This window comes from Chamaea fasciata, unplaced genomic scaffold (assembly GCF_029207755.1).
Source record: "Chamaea fasciata isolate MVZ Bird 193981 ecotype frontalis unplaced genomic scaffold, bChaFas1.0.hap1 SCAF_1, whole genome shotgun sequence".
Classification (NCBI taxonomy): domain Eukaryota; kingdom Metazoa; phylum Chordata; class Aves; order Passeriformes; family Sylviidae; genus Chamaea; species Chamaea fasciata.
Window position 1 is genome coordinate 1,674,144 of NW_027094086.1, and position 19,148 is coordinate 1,693,291.

Consider the following 19,148-nt stretch of genomic DNA (forward strand, 5'->3'; position numbering starts at 1 on the left):
CAATCCCTTAGGAAGAACAGAGCTCAGGCCAAGTTTTTAAAATGGCATTTCTCTTATCAGGAGGATTAATCCTCCTAAATTCGTGCAGAGGCCAGTGTGGAATCTGCATCTGGGGTTTAAATGTGCCCATCCTTGTGGCACTCTGCCCCACGGAGCACCTGATTTTCCCTCTGCGGGGCAGTGACCTCTCCAAATGGAATTTTCCCTTCCCTTTTTGCTCCACTTCCCCCATAGCTCCCCAAAATCCTTGTGGTGCCCTGCACCAGTGCACAGTGCAGGCAGTTTTGAGGCTCCATGTCCTGGTAAATTCAGATTTTGCAACAAATCTTGTTCCTTCCATCAGGGGCTGGAAATAATTCCCTGTGCACCGGTGAACCAAATGAATCAGGGAGGGATGCGGGGAACAGGGACTTTGTGGAACAGAGCCAAAATCAACTCTGGATATAAACTCCTGCCCAGAAAGAAGCAGGAAGTTTTGAGGAACGATTAGAGGAGAAAAAGAAGAGTAAATTACCCCCAGAGCAGGAATGGGAAGCACCCCGGGGCTGGCCGGGCTCCTTGGCTTTGTTTACTCCCGGGACTCTCCCAGCTGGGGCCTCCAGGCGATGAGTTCCTCACTTCTCAGTTTTGGGAGCACATGTCATGGTCGAGGTTCATTAATCTCCCCCCCGCCAGCGCCCTTGATGAGTGATTTTAATTTTGCTGCCTCTCGGGTTACCCTGCGCCGTGAGGAGGTTTAAAAACAACCCCGGGTCGGGGCATTTTGATTTTCCCATTTAGGATCGAGGTGCAGCCTCTCTGAGGGTGGATCCTTCTCCTTCACTCTGCAACTGGGATGGCAGCACGGGGAGATCCCAGATCCCTGAGAATCGGTTTTGCACAGGAGCAGCCTTGGAGGTGACTTAAAGGTCACATCTGATGGAATTCTGCCCTGTTTGCCATCCCTGAAAGGGCTCTGACACATGAGAAGCAACAGCATCCTCTAAAAACACATCAGAGCCAGCCCTGCCCCAGAAAACTTCATCCTTGTCCTGCATCCCCTTGAATTCCACCCACACGCGAATCCCTGTAGAGCCGCAGCCACACACAAAAAACCAGGAGCCGTTTCTGCTCTCCTCCCTCCGCTCAAACACACTCGTTTTCCTGGGAAAATCCCTCTCTTCGGGTTTCTTCAGCCTCGCAGCCTTTAGGGGTCACTCCTAGCAAGATTTCCATCATTTCCCTGCAGCCTCACAAGGCGGAAATGTCCTGGGAGAGCCAGCGGTGGCACCAGGACTCGTGGTGTCCCAGTGTGTCTTGTGCTGAGTGTTCCCAGTTTCCTGTGGCTTTACCTGGGCACGATCCTTCCCTTCTCTTCTCCTGAGGAAGGAGGCAGATGGAAACCTCATCCTCCCCAGCTCCAGAAGCTGAAGGATGAACAATCCAGGGCATTCAATGCCGGTGTCATTTTGGGATGAAAAACCTCGCAGTGCCGCTCTAAGGACATCCCAAATCCCATCTCTGTGCTGTCCGGCTTGAGATGGGCTCAGTAAGGAGGGATGAACTGGCTGGGAATGGGGATATCAGCAGGGATCATGCACCTTTCCCAGTATGACACAGAGCAGGGATTTGCCTGCTTTATCCCCTCGGCGGCTGCCACTGGCTACTTCCAGAGTGACAATTCCAACAGTGGAAGACAACGTTCCTGGGCAGCGCAATTTGATCACCTGCTCTTTTCCATTGGCCCCAGGCCTGAACGCTCTGTCTCCAGGAATTTGGGGTGCAGGTTCGGCTCTGAACAGCCTGATGTGGTTGAAGATATCCCTGATCTTGCAGGGGTCCAAGTTGTTCCAAGCCCCATCCAACATGGCCTTGGACACCTCCAAGGAAGCATCAGCCACAGCTTCTCTGGGAATTCTATTCCAGAACCTCGCCACTCTCACAAGAAAGAATTTCTTCCCAATATCCCATCTATCCCTGCCCCCTGGCAGTGGGAAGCCATTCTACCTTGTCCTGTCACTCCAGACCCTTTTCTGAAGCACTTCTCGAGTCTCTTTAGGCGCTGGAAGAGGCTTTGTGTCCTCCCTGGAGCCTTTTCTTCTCCAGGTGAGCACTCCCAGTCCTCCCAGCCTGTCTCCAGAGCATTCCCTATCCCTGCACATCCTTCCCCCCCCGAATCAGCACCCCCCATAACCCTCAGGGAATGGTTATCACCCTTGGAGGCAACATTCCCACTGGCACAACACTCAAAACACCCCACCCTCCAGCTCCCAAACTTTAGGCTCCAGAGATGCCAATGGGATTGTCAGGCACAGAGGGATGGTAGGAGGGGAGGAGGATGCAAAGCCAGCGTTTGCCTTGGGATCCCTATTGACTGGATTTCCTGGACAGCCTGAAAGCCCAAATAAAGGGAATTGTTCAATAAAGAGAAATAGACAATTAGACTCCACAAAGTGTCAGAGCCAGACACTTCCAGCAGCAGCCAGAGGCTGGCTCAGGATCCCCACTTTGTCCCAGAGGAGAAGTGGCTGTGGAACAGGGAAAGGCCAGGAAAACTGGTGCTGGTACCAGTTTGCCAAGGACAGTTTGGGCTGTCCCAGGCCCTGAAAGTGAGGCCGTGGCTCCTGGCAGAGCTCCAGGACTGGCACAACAGCCCTGGAGTGAAAAGGCTCTGGCAGGAGGGATATCCAAGGGCTGTCCGTGCATCCCTGATGTGGGATACAGGATGGTGTAGTAATGGTGGGATGGGAGATCCAACAGCTTGGGAAAGGGACAGGCAGCATTTAAAGCCCCACTGCCACAGCCCTGGAAGTGTCCAAGGCCAGGTTGGATGGGGTTTGGAGCAACCTGGACTAGTGGAAGGTGTCCCCGCCCATGGCAAGAGGGCGGAACTTGGTGATCTCAAAGGTCTCAAAGGTCCCTTCCAAATCATTCCATAATGACTACATGGGAAGCAGATGGAGGGATGTGGTGAGGTCCGATTTGCTCTCTCTCAGTGTTGCAGTGACCCTCAGTGTCACTCGACCGTCCCCTCCAGATAAGCGATTGCCCTGATCCCGCAGCCCTGCCTCTGGTGCTGAATGGTCCAATTGATGCCTTAAGTTTTAGCTTTCATGTTTTTCAGATTCTGTGCTGCCCAGGGGTGCAGTTCTGAGCCTCACATTGTCAGTCAGCTCTCTTCACAGAGTAGGGAGGAAAAACAATTCCTTTTTCCTCCTGAAGACCAAGGACAACTTTCAGCCCCAAAAGCACAAACAACGGTGGAGAGAAGGGAGGAACAAGAAGGATGGGAGCGCGCAACCTGAAGATGCAATTGGACAATTAGACCCCAATATGTAAATGGACCAAAACTTTTAAAAATATAAGACTTTGTGACTGGTCAGCCATTTTGTGACCATTTTTGGGTCCACCTTGGGTGTAGCCCTGGCCAGGCCCTGTCCTGCCCAAGGTGTGCGCTCGAGGCCTTTCAATAAATACGTAATTTATTCATTATCTCTGTCCAGTCTGTTTCAGGTCAGCCTTCCCAAGGCATCACAATCAGGCGGAATTCCACTGATCCCAGCCCCACCTGTCCCTCCAGGATGAAACCTTATCTTGGTGTTGGGACATCTGGCTGCGCTTGTTTGGGGCCATAGATTTTGGGGGATAGATTTTTTTTTTGGGGGGGGGGATAGATTTTGTCCCCCTGCCTGAGCAGGGACCCGGCGCTGGAGCCTCGCGCTTCCCTGTGCCAGGTCCCGGCAGTGTAAGTGGATCCTTGCAGCTCACGGCTTGTTCTGTTTCCCAGCACAGTCTGTGCCGGTTAATTTGTACCTCCAGGAATTTGGAGATGCTCCTTCCAGCAGGGAGGCCCCAGGGTAAGACATGGCAACTTCTCTCCATGACGTAAGCCCTCCCTGAGCCAAATAGCTCTGCGCGCCCAGCACGGACCATGGAATCATTCAAGCTGGAAAACTCCTTTGGGACCATCACATTTCCTGCTGCAAAACCGCACCTTGAAACCTTCACCCTTCTCCACCCCGGGGATGTAAAAGTTCATTATGGAGGTGCAGGGATGGCTGGAATAATCCGAGTACCTCGTGGCTGGGATGTTTCCTTTGGGATAACTCCACGCTTTGGGTGGATCTCCCGCTGCAGGACCACTGGTAACCCTGGGGGAAGCCCGTGGGTGGGGGCTGAGGGCCCAGCAGGAGGTGGGGACGCATCAGGTGTCAGCCCTGGGTGCCAGCCAAGGTGTCTTCTAACAACACCCCGGGGGCCTGGCGCTGCCCTCGGGGCGAGGAAGCCAAGTGTGAGGTGCCCTCAGGAGGGGAGGAACAGCTGGGGGACAGGCAGGGGACATTTGAGAACCAGCTCCCTGCGCCCCAGGGGGCCCTGGCCGAGATGGAGCTGCCAAGCAGGTCAGGAAAGATGGACACCTCCCCTCTCCATCACTGCGAAAGGACCAAAAGGGGTTTTTGTATGGCTTGGATGAATGTCCAGGTGTCTGGAGGATGGTTTGGAACAGCTTTCCCCCTGGGGTCAGGCATGTGTTAGATTTGGAGCCTGGGTTTCCCTGCAAAATCCCACAAATTTCCCCACAAATCCTGCCTGGGATCCTATCCCGTTCTTTACAATTCCCCGAAAATAAGACCCGAAGGTTCCTCCTTTCACTGTTTTCTTCTCCCGCCATCCCTGACTTGCCTCTGCTCAACAGGATCCACCTGAAGTGCTGATGTTTCTCTGCCAAGGCCTTTCTTGTCACTCCAAAGGTTTTTATCCTCATCCCATTTCCTGTTTTTCTCTCTGTATCCCTGAAGTGGTCCCTCCTCCATGAGGTAAGTCCAAGGTTTCTGTGAAATTGTTTGGGTTGGAAGGGAACTTTTAAGGTTATGTGATTCCAAACCCCAAACCGTCTTGGCTTCATTTAAATCGTTCAAGACATCATGGAATGATTGGGGTTGGAAGGGACCTTTAAGATCATCTTGTTCCATCCCTCTGGCATATTCCCCTGCAGGGACACCTTCCACTATCTCTGGTTGCTCCAAGCCTTGTCCAGCCTGGCCTTGGACACTTCCAGGGATGGGGCAGCCAAATCCTCTCTGGGGAATCTGTTCCCATGCCTCACCACCCTCACATGGAGGATTTTTTTCCTGATATCCAATCTAAACTTACTTTCTGTCAGTCTGAAGCCATTCTCCCTTTCCCTGTCATTCCAGGCCCCTGTAAATCGTCCCTTTCTGTCTTTTCGTAGATCCCTTCAGGTACAGGAAAACTGCAATTAGGTCACCCCAAAATCTTCCCGTTTTCTTGTTTTATGAACATCCAGACCCTCCCATTCAAGATTTCATCAGGGTCAAACCAAGCACCAAATGAATCCCTCCTGGTTCTTTCTGCAGGAGTGTCCCCATCATCCCATCCTCAGACTGGAATTCTGTGGGGACTGTTAATTATAGCTGCAATTCCCTCTGGAATAATGACTTTTCCCTGTCCCCTCACCGGTCCTTTGTGTTCCCACATCACCCTCACCCCAACCCCCCCTCCCCTCCCCTTTGCCAGCAGCATCTCTCTCCAGCAGGGAAGTCTAAAATCCAGGTCTCCCGAAGGAAGTGGAATCGCAAGGGTCATTTTCGCCTCTGCAGATGCTAAATCGTGCTCTGCTGACTGCTGGAAAACCTTTCCCTCCCCCTCCCGATCCAAGCAGAAGTTTTGCAACAGCAGCAAATCCCTTGATAACCCGCCTGTGCTGGAAGCAAAGCCCTCCCCAACTCAGCGCACCAAGAAGTGCAGAACATCAGCTTCCGTGATATCCCTCTGTTTCCCTCTTTTTCTCGGGAGCTCCAGGCAAGGGACAGACTTCTGAGCCAGGCTCATTCTTCAGGTCCTAATTCAGGGCCCTTTGCAAAAGGATTAGTTTCTGTTTGAAGGGGTTTTTTTCCTGCTCCGGGGTAGTATCCAGGCAGGAGAAGCCAGCTAAGGGAGAGAGGAGCCTCACGGAGTCCATTTCCACTCCCTTTTCCCAGTCAAACTGGCAGCCCGGGATGGATCAGTGGCACCAGGGTGTTGGACCCAAGATCTTCTCTCTGCTCTTCTCTGAGAGTTGACTTGGGCAGGTGAGAAGAAAAGTGGGGACTCAACGTATCTGTACCTCACCCGCTTCCAGCTGACCTCCAGGTCCCTCCATATCCTCTCACCCTTCATTTTTCCCTGGATGAGACCTATCCATCCCCACTGTTGGTTTTCTATTCCCAGCCCCTATCAACAGTTCCCTGACCCTGATGCCAAGTGCATGGCCCAGCCCATTGTGGTGCTGCCAAACTGCATCCCAAATCCAAGTGGCTCCATCCATGTGGCCTCTTGGGACAGCTCCAAACTCCCATTTGGGAACAACCCCACCCAGCAGTGGTGCCGGAGATTTTATCCATAGTCCCGGCTGCCCGGGCAGCTTCCATGCTTTCCAATCCATGCTTTCCAAGCCAGGTTTCTCACTTTTTCCAGCAGAGAGAGATCCATGTTCTTGGGCACCGCACATGTTGGATCTCCATGGATCTCCATCCACAAGATTAAATCCAGTAGTGAATCCATAAGTTGATCCATAGCTTTTTTTTTTCGTCATTGTTGGCTTCTGGTGGAAACTCCTGGCTCGAAGCCTTACATCCAGACCTTGTGCTAGTTTAGGAGAAAGAACTGCAATTCCAAGGATAGGCCTGTGGACACTAAATCAGCTGTGAGAAAGTCCACTTCCATATTTTCCAGAGGTGTCTTCATCTGGGCTTTGATGTTTACTGCACAGACCATTCTTTTCCAAAGGAAATTCCTGCAGAAGGATTTGATGGAGATCATCATCCTGAAGCTGAGCTTGAAGCAGTAGGAGAGAGAGACAGCCCCTCTCACAACAATTCCATGGATTCCACAGTGGAGTGTTGCCTGTGCTCTCCTGCTCCTCTGTCCTTCCACATTGTCCCAATGATCTCAAGCATTCCCAATCCCAAGGAGTGTTCCCAAGAAGGGACACGGGTTGGGCTGTGTGGCTGCTATTCTGGCCTTGCCACTTGTGGATTCATGGTTGGACTCAGTGATCTTAGAGGTCTTTTCCAGCCTAAAGGATTCTGTGATTTCCCTTGTTCTTCCCAGGTTTTTAGTGCTTCCCAGGTGGGAAGCAGTTGTTGCAATCCCGAAGCTTCTCCAGGGCTGCCACCAGCCACATCTCCATCATCCCACATTCACATCCTGAGTTCACAGCACAAAATCACGGAATCTCCTGAACTGGGAGGGTCCCACAAGGATCATTGAGTCCAACTCCTGCCCTTGCACAGGACAACCCCAACAATCCCACTGTGTCCAACTCCGTTATTATCTAAATTGCTGGACGTTTCTGAACTGCCTAGAAAGTGCTACCTTTGGCCAAAACCGATTTAAACCCTCAGCTCAAATCCCTGTGGTCCCACAGCAATTGAGCGGCTCCATCAGGTGAATGTTTTCCCATTTCCGTCCTGCCCAAAGGGAAGAAACCTCCGGCTTTTATCTTTGAATAAACCTACCAACACCCTGTGGAATTTCCTTCCCTCCCTCCACAGCTTGCTGCTCTGGCTCTTCCTGCTCTCCAGCTGAGGCGAGCGCAGCCTTGGGTCAAGTGTAATCATTTTTATAGAGCTGGGGATCAATAACTGCTGGAGAGAAATGCTGTGTGTCAGAGTCCCCTCGGATCCTGGAAAACCAAAGGAATGCTACATGGAAGAGCACTTACTGTATTACTGCTGCAGGCGGATGGAGCCCCGTGTCAGAGGCTTGGCAGAGCTTTGGAAATGCTGGAAGGATTCATGCCCAGCCTCTCTGGGAATAAGGAGAGCATTCCTGCCCTGCACAGACCTTCCTTCTTCCCCATCTTTCCCAAGGAACATCACTGTTTTACAAACACCAGCTGGAAGAACACCTGGGAATCAGTGGCTCCATCCCAAGCTGATGGATAAAGCAAGGAAAGCATGGATATACAGATTTAACACCATTCTGCCCCAAAACTTCTCTTTGGGAAGGTTTTTTTTTTTGTGGTTTATGGTTTTTATTGCCTGTTCGGGTCTGGTCTGCTGCTGTGGGCTGCTGGAGAAGCTGGAATTTCCAGGGATAGACACCCAGATCCAATCCCTGCAAAACCCCGTGGGACAAGGTGTTGGATAAATGTCAACAGAAAAACTCTGGGAATAATCTAAGATGGCCAAAAATTCTCTAGGGATGGAACTAAACTTAATTTGGGTAATTGGTGGCTTGAAGAGCAGGAAGTGGGGGATGGGACAGAAGTGCCATCAGGTGACAAGTGTCCCTTTCCTCTCACATGACACTTGCTTGGTGCACCGTGAGTGATCTGTGGGTTGTTATGGATGTGTGGGATTTGTCCGAGCATTCCCAGAGCCTTGTCACCCGTGTCTTTTGCCTCCTTCTCCTTTTCCCATCTTTGCCCCCTTATTATTTATTAGTTATTCTCCTTATTAATTGTCCCAGTGGAGTGGGGCTCAGGAGATCAGGGAGGGAGATTTCTAAGAGATTCCTGCTCTGCATGGAGAGGAAGAGTTCCTATCCCTTTTCCCACCACATTCATGCTTGTGCTGCCCCGACTATCCTGAGGATGAATCCAGCTTTAGCCCTCCATAGCCTGGTCCAGCTTAATTTGGGAAATGGAAATTGATGCTTGGCTTGGTGAGATGCAGCATCATCAGCTTAGTCTAGGAATCCAAGGAATGAGCAATTAGTCATGGATGGGACCGTCACCCATCCCTGAGTGTCTTTCTCTCTCTTCCTGGTTTTCCATGGAGTTGGTTTTGTGTCCCTGCAGTGGGAGTGGAGGAACTGGAGAGGCAGAGAACACTGTCAGGTTTATTGAGTCTCTTTGGGTTAGAATTAGGGTTTGCACAGGAGGAATTTTATAGGACCATCCTATGGAAAGGGAAATTCTGCTCCATTCCAAGAGAGATCAGTAGCTGTACTTTGTCTGCTCCTATCCTGTTGCTCCACACGTCAGAATGGGGATAGAATCCTAAAATCCTGGAATAATTTGCATTACAAAGGAATTTTAAAAACCATCTGGTTCAACCACCCTGCAAGGGGTGAGGAGACCTTCAACCAGATCAGGTTGCTTGGAGCCCCATCCAACCTGACTCTGAATTTTTCCAGGGATGGGGCATCCACCTCCCTAGGACTGTGCCACTATTTTTCCACCCTTTCCAAGCAGGAAAGCTTTAGGGAGCCTAAATGTCTTAGGTCTGTCTGAGAACTGAAATGCACTGACAGGAGTTGGGGTGGGGTTGGGAACCCATCGATCCATTTCTGGAGATTTTTTCCATTCACCCTTCCATACATCCATCAAACCATCTCCAATCCATCCTCTCGGTGCTGCACAGGAAGTTTTGACAGGCGGAGATAGGAAAGTGCCAGGTCATCACTTCTGTTATTGTTGCAAATGAATTTTATGGACGGATATTTACATCTGACTTTATGACCCACTGCTTTCTACTAAGGAAAGACGTTTAAATCCATAGGAAAGATCTCCAGGGCCATCGTTTTATCAGACAGGAGAAGTCTGAACAGAGCAGACCTTCAAGCCTGGAATTCCACTGGTTCTGCTTCCTTCCAACTCCACCATGCAGCGATTTTGGAGGATTTTCCATGCAGATTCCTTGTGGCAGAGGTTTAGCTCCATTAACATGCTTGGATCACAACTGGGAATGTGCCTCCTCTCCCTCTTTGCCCCCACGAGACCCTTTTAGGACACCTGAACCTTGTATCTGCTCTGACCGAGGCGAGTGTTGGCCATGGATTCATTCCCGTGGGATATTTTGCCAGTGAAATCTCCCTCCTCACTTATCCCCGTCCTGCTGGATTGGCAGGTTGAGGCCGGATCTGTTCCCCCACCTGTCTCCCTAAGCCCTCCTTTCCACCTGGATGGTGGCTTTCTGAGTCTGAATCCATCTCCTCAGCATGGGGTGGGTTTCTCCTGCTCATTCCTCATTTGGTCCTCATTCCCTCATCCCTAATGACCATGAGCTCCATATTCCATCTCATCTTTAACCTGAGAGAGTTTGGTTCTTCCATGATGAACAAAAAAGACTAAACTTCACCACCTTCCCTTCTCCTCCCCCTTGCTGGAGCTCAGCTAATGGACATCTCAGTCCTGGCCCCAATCCTGATGGATTCTGGTTGTCCTGGGGAGACCCAGCCTGTGTCCAGGGTACAAACCAGGCTCTGGAGTGGGAGATGTTGTCCCAGGGCATCCTGCCACACAACTCCCCCCTCACCTGATGTCCCCAAACCACGGTGGCATTGAGCAGCTCACACCATCCAGCTGTGCTCCCTTAGCATCTCCTCAGCCATGGTGAGGCACATCTGGCTGCTATGTCTAGTGCTGGGCTCCTCAGGACAGGAGGGACACAGAACTCCTGGAGAAGGTCCAGAGGAGGACAACAAAGATGACGAAGGGACTGGAGCATCTCTACCAAGGAAAGGCTGAGGGAGCTGGGGCTGTTCAGCCTCGAGAGGGGACACAGCTGAGAGGGGACCCCATTCCTGTCTGTCCCTGTCTGCAGGGAGGGCTCAGAGCAGGGCCCAGTCTCTGCTCTCTGGGGCCCAGCAGTGGCACAGGAGGGACAGGCAGGAACTGATCCCTGGAAGTTCCACCTGGACATGAGGCAGAACTTCTTCCCTGTGCAGTGACCAAGGCCTGAACAGAGACCAGAGAGGGTGTGGAGTCTCCCTCCTTGGAGATATTCCAGACCCCTCTGGACATAATCCTGCGCCCTGTGCTCTGGGATGACCCTGCTTGAGAAGGGAGGTGAGACCAGATGATTCCACTGTGGTCCCTCCCGACCTGACCCATTCCATGATTCCGTGACCAGACATCACTCCAACATCTGGCATGAGCCAGCAGTGACCATGGCCACACCACAAGCAGCTTTGGAGCTGGTGGGGATTTTTCCTTTGTCCCAGGCTGGCACAGGAATATCCAAACCCACAGCCTGCTCCTCCGGCATTGGAAGCAGCAGGAAGCTGAGCACGGCCTCTCCCCCATGGAGCCTGCAGTTAAATATTGACAAGGGAGGGCTGTTTTTGAGGGATGACTGATTTTATGAGCAATCATCAAGGAACGTGGGGATGTCACGAGCTCATCCAATATCCTGTCTCTGAGAGCATCCCCTCCCAGCTGCCTGGGAGGAAGGAGTCAGCCCCTGTAATGGACACTTATCCAATAATTTGCCAAAGGGGGCAGTTTCTTGCTAACCTCAAGTGGTTTGTGTTTGGCGTGTGGCCTGAAACACTACCCTGACATCCCTCATAAATATTTATCCCAGCTGCCGGAGCAGTGGAGGAGATGTTTGACCACATCCAGCCTTTGTGGGAGTTTTCCAAGCACTTGTTTCAGAGAGCCCCCAGTGTGCTCGGGGCAAAGGGCAGCTCCTGAGTCAGCTCCAATCTGCTGCCAGGGAAATCTCCCGGGAGAAAATGCACCCAGGAATGTGTTGGGGTGCAGTGGCTCCTCTGGATTTGAATACCAAGCAGGATCACGGCGTGGAATATTCAGTCACTGTCCCTAATTGTCAGCAGAGGGCTCGACACCTTTTCTACCTGGCTGCTCCAGAGCCTGATGGCTTGAGGACACGGGGGCTGGCAGAGGCCAGAGTGATCTCTCCAGCAGTCGATGATGCCACCATGCCACCAAATGTCACCCTCCAGGGCTCCACCTGTGTGTGTCCAGGGATCAGGGTGGGAATTACCCACCAGGACTGGGAGGCCAGGGAGCAGGGATGAGGCTGGGGCTCCAAAGACCCCGTTTTTCCTGTGTTAGAGGTTCTTTTGGCAAGGCGTGGGAACACCCTGTGCTCCATTGCAATCCTCTCTCCTGTCCCAGGGGACCCTGCTGTGTTTTGTGGTATCCAGGCTGAGGGACCTGGGGCAATCCTCCCATACCAACTTTGTGGGAATATCACTTTGGTTTCTGCTCCCTGTTTTCCTCCCTGGGGTGCTCTGAGCCCCCCCTCAAGGGACACACAGTGGGGACCCTGGGCAGATGCCAGCCTTGCCCATGTCCCAAAGCAGGAGCCTCTCCCCTCCTGTTTTTGGACGCATCCAGGCTCATTTGAGGTGCGGGGGTGCAAGGGTTAAGCCCTTGTCCTTTAGGAGGCATGAATTTATCTCATCACTCAGCCCAGGTCCTCCACCCCCAGAGCAGCATCCAAGGAAAGACTCCCTCCCCCAGTTCCTGGGGGCAGCCAAGCCTGAAGCCCCTCTCACTTCCCACCAGCGGGAACAATGTTATTCTGCACCGAGGCAATTACCGCCGTCTAATTAAAACCGAGGCGTGTGCCATCCCTCAATGACACGGCGGTGGAGGTGGCAGGGAACAGGGGAGGCGGGGAACAGGGAAAACAGCTGCTCCGCCTTATACCCCCGCTTTTTCCAGACCTCCCTCCCTACTTCCCTGTGGGACTTCGCTGTGGGGCCGCTCCCCAGGAAGCTCAGGAAGGTGGGCAGGCGAGAGGGGGGAATGGGAGGAGGGACAGAAAAGAGATGGATGCTGATGATTTTGCGGGAGGTGCCTCTGGAGTGTAAGAGTGCAAGCTCTGGGGGGCTTTGTCCCATCCCCTCCTCCCACCCCTCCTCTCCAACCTTTTAACAGCCACTCAGCTCCAGAGGCTCTTGATTGACTTTAAGTGTAATTAAATCGCAGGCACGCCGAGGATAATTCAGGGAGGTTTCATTGCCCGTCGGAGAGAGCGAGGCAGCGGAGACAGAGGGGTGTTAATAACGCACTTTTTATTGCCGAGCAGTCGGAAGAGGTTCAGGGAATTTGTGGAGAGGGAGGAGCCTTGGACGAGGCAGAGGGGATTTGATCTGGGTGGGGGAGCCTGGGATTTTTAGATTCAATCCCAAAAGTCCTCAGAGGGATGGGGGAATGTAGCGTGGTCAGTCAGTTGGGGCGTCCCTGCCACATTATCCCATGGGAGGATTGAGTCTTTGGATCAATCCCTAAGGGATGCAAAGGTTCTCCCAGGAAATTAGTGCCAGGAAAAGAGGAAACAGGCTCATGTTCTTCCAGGGGAGCTTCAGGTTGGACATCAGGAAGAATTTCTTCATGGGAAGGGTTGTCAGGCATTGGATTGGGCTGCCCACGGAGGTGGTGGAGTCACCATCCCTGGATGTGTTCAAGGAATGACTGGAGGTGGCAGGGGATCGGTCACAGGCTGGACTGGAAGATCTTGGAGGTGTTTTCCAAGATTCTGTGAGAATTCTCTGAGAAAAGAGTGAATTCACCTTGCATAGTCAGGAATGCCCAAATGAGGAAGAGAATTCCTGTTTCTTTCATGGCACCTTGTGGATCCTTGTGGGCTGTGTCCCATCACACGGGGGGACAACTCTGCTTTAGGTCCTCTGGGTAAACCCAGTTTTCCTGAATACCAGTTTGGGTGATTTTTCCTGAACCGGTCTTTAAGCTGATTTTTCTCACTTGTCTGTTTTATCTCTCTCTTTTTTTTTTTTTCTTTATTCCACCAGAAATCACTTCTGCTGCTTCCTCTAGAAGATACGTCCCTTGGGAAGCAGGTCTTTCATGAGTTTAGCTGGGCTTCAGGCTGCCCCAAATCCAGGTCTGACAGCTCCACGCTTGGCTCGATCCAGGGAAGATCTGGAGCACTCCTGAATGGCAAGGAAAGACCCAGGGGTTGTCCTGGTTTGAACCTGGTGGCGCATCCAAAGTCCTGCTGGAGAAACAAGAAGAACAATCCAGATTTCATTGATATGGAAAAATTCCCAACAAAAGTGGAGTAGGTTGAAGGTGACCTCGAGGTCCATAAATGTTTGAGGCTTTGCTGTCACTGCCTTGTTTGGGAGGATGTTGGTTGCAAAGACGGGTCCAGTGGTGCCATGGCACCCTCCTGTCTCTAACTGGTTTTACACAAGCCTAGGTGAGTCTTAGTGTGCTTAAGTCTGGGTCTGGTGAGACCTGAGGATCGTCTTGTTGGTCCACACGGGTGGACTCTGACAATTGCATGAGACAGAACCTCCTCTTCCACCTCGTTTTTGTCATTTGTCACATCAGGCCACACCGCCTCAGTTTGACATTCCCAGGTGAATGTTTATTCCCATAGGATGGGGGTGTGGATGAGTATTTCCTTGGAAAAAGAGCACAGCTGAAAGGTTTGGGAGTACAGGAGGTCTGGCTTTCAGCAAGGAGGCATTTCAAGTAGCATTTCTAGTGGTAGAAGCTGGTTCAGGGGCTGTTTCCAGAGGAAGGAACATTTCACAATTTGTTGCACGAGAAGCAGAAGTTGCCTGGAAGGGGAAGCTCTGACCCCCTGAAGAATTAGGGTGGTCCCTCAGAAGGAGCCCACAGGGTGCTGAGACCCAACCAGTCCATCTCCTGTCACCTGCTGGTTGGTCCTCTTCCTAAATTCCCGGGCTTGGAGGCCTGGTTGGGCCAATGCGGCATCTTGCGTGGTGCTTTGCTGTTTGCAACAGTGAAATCACCTGTCTGCTGATGTCTTATTGGGAGAAGGTCCTTAGACCAACCCAGAGCAATCAGCTGAACTCCCTCAAGACTCGTTTCCCCTTGATGCTCTTGGTATTTTGTTTCTCTGGCCACCACGGAACCATCCTCAGCTCATGGAGCCAGAAAGTGGGAGCTGCAGCTCCCATCTTCTTCCAGGTCCCAGAGAGCAGATCGAAGGGTCCAGGAAAAGCAATTCCAGGTGTGGAGTGGGTCCCCATGCCTAGTTTGGCCAGGCAGAGCCTGCTGGAGCATCTGATGGGGCGGGGAGGGGGTGGGGAGCGGATTAAAATTCTCGTTTCTTCACGCTGGGTGAGAACGCTACAGTGGATTAGGCCGGGAGCTGCTCCTGGCTGCGGTGCTGTGCTGAATTAGCAACATGTTTGAATGAGATAAAAGGGGCAGCTTTACCCCAGCGCCCTCGTTCCGCTAATCCCACTACAGCTGTGAAATGAAGAGCAGCAGATCGGCTTTAGTCCCTTCCCTGACTATTTCCTACCCTTGAGACCGAGGCAGCTCCGTGCGGCTTTACCAAACCTGGCCCCGCAGGCGGATTTCCTGCTCCGGCTGGATGGATGCTCCCTCAGCTGTGCCAGGCCCTATCCCAGGACTTCTTGGGATGGGGGAACTCTTGAGAAATCAGGGAGTGGGGTTGGTTGCCCTGGGAGGGGTTTGACGACCTCAAAAAGCCTTATGAGATTCCGTGTCACCGTGGTGTGTGGCCACTGATGTGCTGGAGGAGGGAAAAGTCATCCCTGCTGCAGCAGGTCACCTCAGCAGCATGGAGTGGGTGGGGTTTTCTCCTGCTTTTCCCTGGGAATCTGTCAGGCAACTAAATGGAGGGTGCTCTTTGATCCTGCACCCAACCTCCTCATCACTGATGACACTTTACCCTGCGATGGCACCTCTTGCTTCTTCATGGATGTCCCAGTCTGGGACTGGTCACAGCACCAGGGACATGAACAACATCTCCTGGTGCTGGAGGTGATCCCACCAGTGCAACTTCATCTTTCAAGTGGTTCCCAGTGTGGTTCCGACCCCTTTTTCACACAAGGATGCTGCAGTGTTGGGACCACAAGCCCCATCTCCTCTCATGCAAAGAGAAGTTTGTAGAGGGAGATGAGAGAAGGAGACTGTAAATAGCCAGGTAAAGGTCTGAGAGGTCTTGAAAAATAATCTTAGCAATGTTTAAAATGGATCTTGGAGGTCTTTTCCAACCTCAATGATTTGGAGGTGATGGAACTTGGAGGAAAGGGTTGCATCCAGTCTTTGGGTCTGATGACCTACTCCTGAAATGGGTTTTCTCCTTCTTATCAGTGAGCCAGGAGTCACAACAGATGGATGTCACTCCCCTGGAGCTGGGGGGCTCAGATGTGTCCTTATCCCAGTCACTTAAAGGCTGGAATTCATCCCTTCTATTATGGGAGTTGTCACACAGGTGCAGCCATTGGAATGAAGCTTTTATGCTCCTGCACATCCAGGAGTTTAAAATTGTGCCATCCACGAAGCTGAGGGAATAAATTGTCCACTTGGATGGAGTTTTCTGCCTTAGGAAGAGTGGGAATTTTCCCTCAGCTCCATTAACTGGATCAGCTTTTGTGCAGGCATAGGAAAGAGGTATCTCCACGTTTATACCCATCAAAACACCTTTTATCCACATCTCCCTAAGATGGGCAGGAAAAAAAACCTGCTGCAGGATCAGTTCCATCTGTTTGCACAGGAATCATGAAGATTTGGAAGCTGGATGAAGTTTGGTGTCTTTTTCCCCAAAAATCTGTTTGTATGGACCCAGAACTAGTTCAGCTGTAAATTGTTCTTCCAGAGGAAGGTTCAAGAGGGCACACAAGGAATCTCATGGAGCCTCATCCTTACTCCTGCCAAATGAGAGACTTGATCTTTCTTGAATTATTCCTCTGCTTCAATAACTTCAAAATCCAAAGCTTTTTGTGTTCCATGTTTTCAACATGGCCTTTCCCTTCATGGAAAAGTGTCTTTTGGTCACTGTTTAGAAGATCAACCACAACAATGGGGGTTCCATCCCCATCCCTGCTTAAATCCTGATAATTTTCCCAACAAGATAATTGGGCAGAGATAATTAATTCAGGTGGTCTGAACACCTAGGACATCTCTTGGTGACTCATTTTTCTCCTTCTCTGGGGGATACTTGAGCTTTTTAACCTCCAAACCAGCAAGTCCGACCCGTGAGATGAAAGTTGAGCCTCTCAATCTCCAAAACCTCAATTCCCACCTGTGAAGTGGAAGCTGAGCTTTCTAGCCTCCAAAACAGCAATTCCCACCTGTGAAGGTGGAGGTTGAGCATCCCAGAATCCAAGAGTGCACAAACACATCACCTTTTCTGACCCAGAGCTGGAATTAGTTGATGTTTTTTCTGCAGTTGTGGCCTAATTTCAGCACAATGAGCACCAAAATGTTGCTATGAACTCTGATCCCGTCTTCTCCAGGTGTGGCTGATCCCAGATGCAGCCACTGAAAAGCCTCCTCACAGCAAAGTGAGGATGATGAAGGTGATCAGGCCCTGACCTGGGTTTGCATTTTGGGTTGGATTCATAGAATCATGGAATCCTTGAGCATGGAAAAGCTCTCCATTATCATCAAATCCAACCTTTGACTGAAACACCACCACATCAAATGGATTTCAACTCCCTTAAAATTATTTTGGTGCTGAGTTTAAAGCTGAAGGTGACACTGGATCCTTTGGGAAGAGGGGATGGTGCTGTGAGGGTGTCCTGAGTGGAGATCGCACCTTGCACAAGAATCCCAGCTCCTCATCCACTGCTTGGATAATCAGGATCCAAATTTCCTCTTCCATCCCAAAAGATGGACCCTGTCTGAGTGTGATTATCTGCAGTTCCCCTCTGCATCCCGCATTCCTGGGAGAGGTGGAATCCTTCACATCCTCCATTTCAAAGACGTCTCTATTAACAGGACAATGGGAGAATAAGCACTTTCCTTTATTCATTTCCCCCGCTGTCTGATAAAATCATATTGATGATAATTTTCCTTTAATGGACCATTTGCAGTAATTATGATGCAGAGGGTGAGTAATTGGAGCTGACTCCCGATGCCTCCTACGGAACTCGGCAAACTTAATTCACTCCATTGTCTGGGAGAAAGGGAGGGAGAGGAGGGAGACCGGGGAGAGGCCAATCCCACAGGCCTCTCTCCCCTCCCAAATGGTCAGCAGAGCAAATTATTGCTTCTTCTGCCTCTGTAGGATTTGCTTCAGTGCATCAATTTGTGCCTTTCCCTTTCCTTCTCTTTCCTACTGGTTCCCAAATTTGCATTCTCTGTCCTATTGTCTCCGTGTTCCCAGTTTTCAAGCTCCAGAATGATTTTTGAGTTGTCTGTTAAGTGCTTTTCCCCATCACTTACCAGCATATCCTTCTCTTGGATGTGTCATGGAATAACAGAATTATTTAGGTTGGAAAAACCCTCCAAGATAGTTGAGTCCAACCATTCCTCAGCACGGCCAAGGCCACCACTAAACCATGTCCCCAAGTGCCACATCCACATGGCTTTTAAATCCCTCCAGAGATGGTGTCCAGCCTGTGCCAGGGCTGGAGAGTCTTTCAAAGAGGAATTTTTTCCCTAATATTCAACCTAAACTTGCAATGGCACAGCTTGAGGCCATTTCCTCTTGTCCTGTTCTTTTGTTCCCTGGGAGCAGATCCCGACCCCCACCTGGGTCCATCCTCTTTTCAGGGATTGCAGAGAGTGAGAAAGTCCTTCCTTTTCTCCATGCTTTTTTTTCCCCCCAGGTCCCACAGCTGCTCCTCACCAGATTTGTGCTCCACACCTTTGTCTTCCTTAAAAAAAAATCAAATATCCTTGGGATAAGCCCACACACAGACTCTGCACCATTATCTCACCCTGAAGGTCCTTCCCCCTGGCTCCTTCTCTGCAGGCAAGAGGAATGAGCCACTGGAAGACACCTTGGTGGAAAAACACTTTTTTTTTTTTTTTTTTTGCAGTGGTACAACCCTGAATTCCATGGGAAAGCTCTGGCTGTGGCCGGAACAAGGAGCTGTGCTTCAGGGGGAAAAAAAAAAAGGCATGGAGTGATCTGATTATCTGTGAGTAGAGAGCATCCTTGACTGGGAGAAGGGAATTGGGAAACATTCCATCCTGGATTTGATGCTGTTGGTCCAAGTCTCTTTGGAGGTGTCCTGGTTTAACCCGTCAATGTCACGCAGGCACATCCTCAATCCCCCTCAATTCAGTGGGATAGGGACAGAATTAGGGAAAAAAAAGGAAAAGTAAATTTGGGTAATTGTTTAATAGGATAGAAAAGGAAAATAATGATAATAATCCTAGAATTCCAGAATGGTTTGGGTTGGAAGGGACTCTAAAACTCATCCAGTTCCCACCCTCCATGGACAGGAACACCTTGATGCCCTGAAGCTGGAAATGGGATGAAGTTGTGGAGGGATGAACCTGGATGCTCTTGGTAGTGATACATCCAGCCTGCTCAGATCCATGGGATCATCCTGTGGGAGGTGGGGCTACAGGGAGAACAGGGAAATTTGGACAGGGAGAGAATCCATGTATCTCCTTAAAGCAGAACAGATATAAAAATCCTCAGGTTCATCAGTACTCTTGGAAGAGGGTTGGGTTGGAAATGAACATTTCTCTATGCATTCCA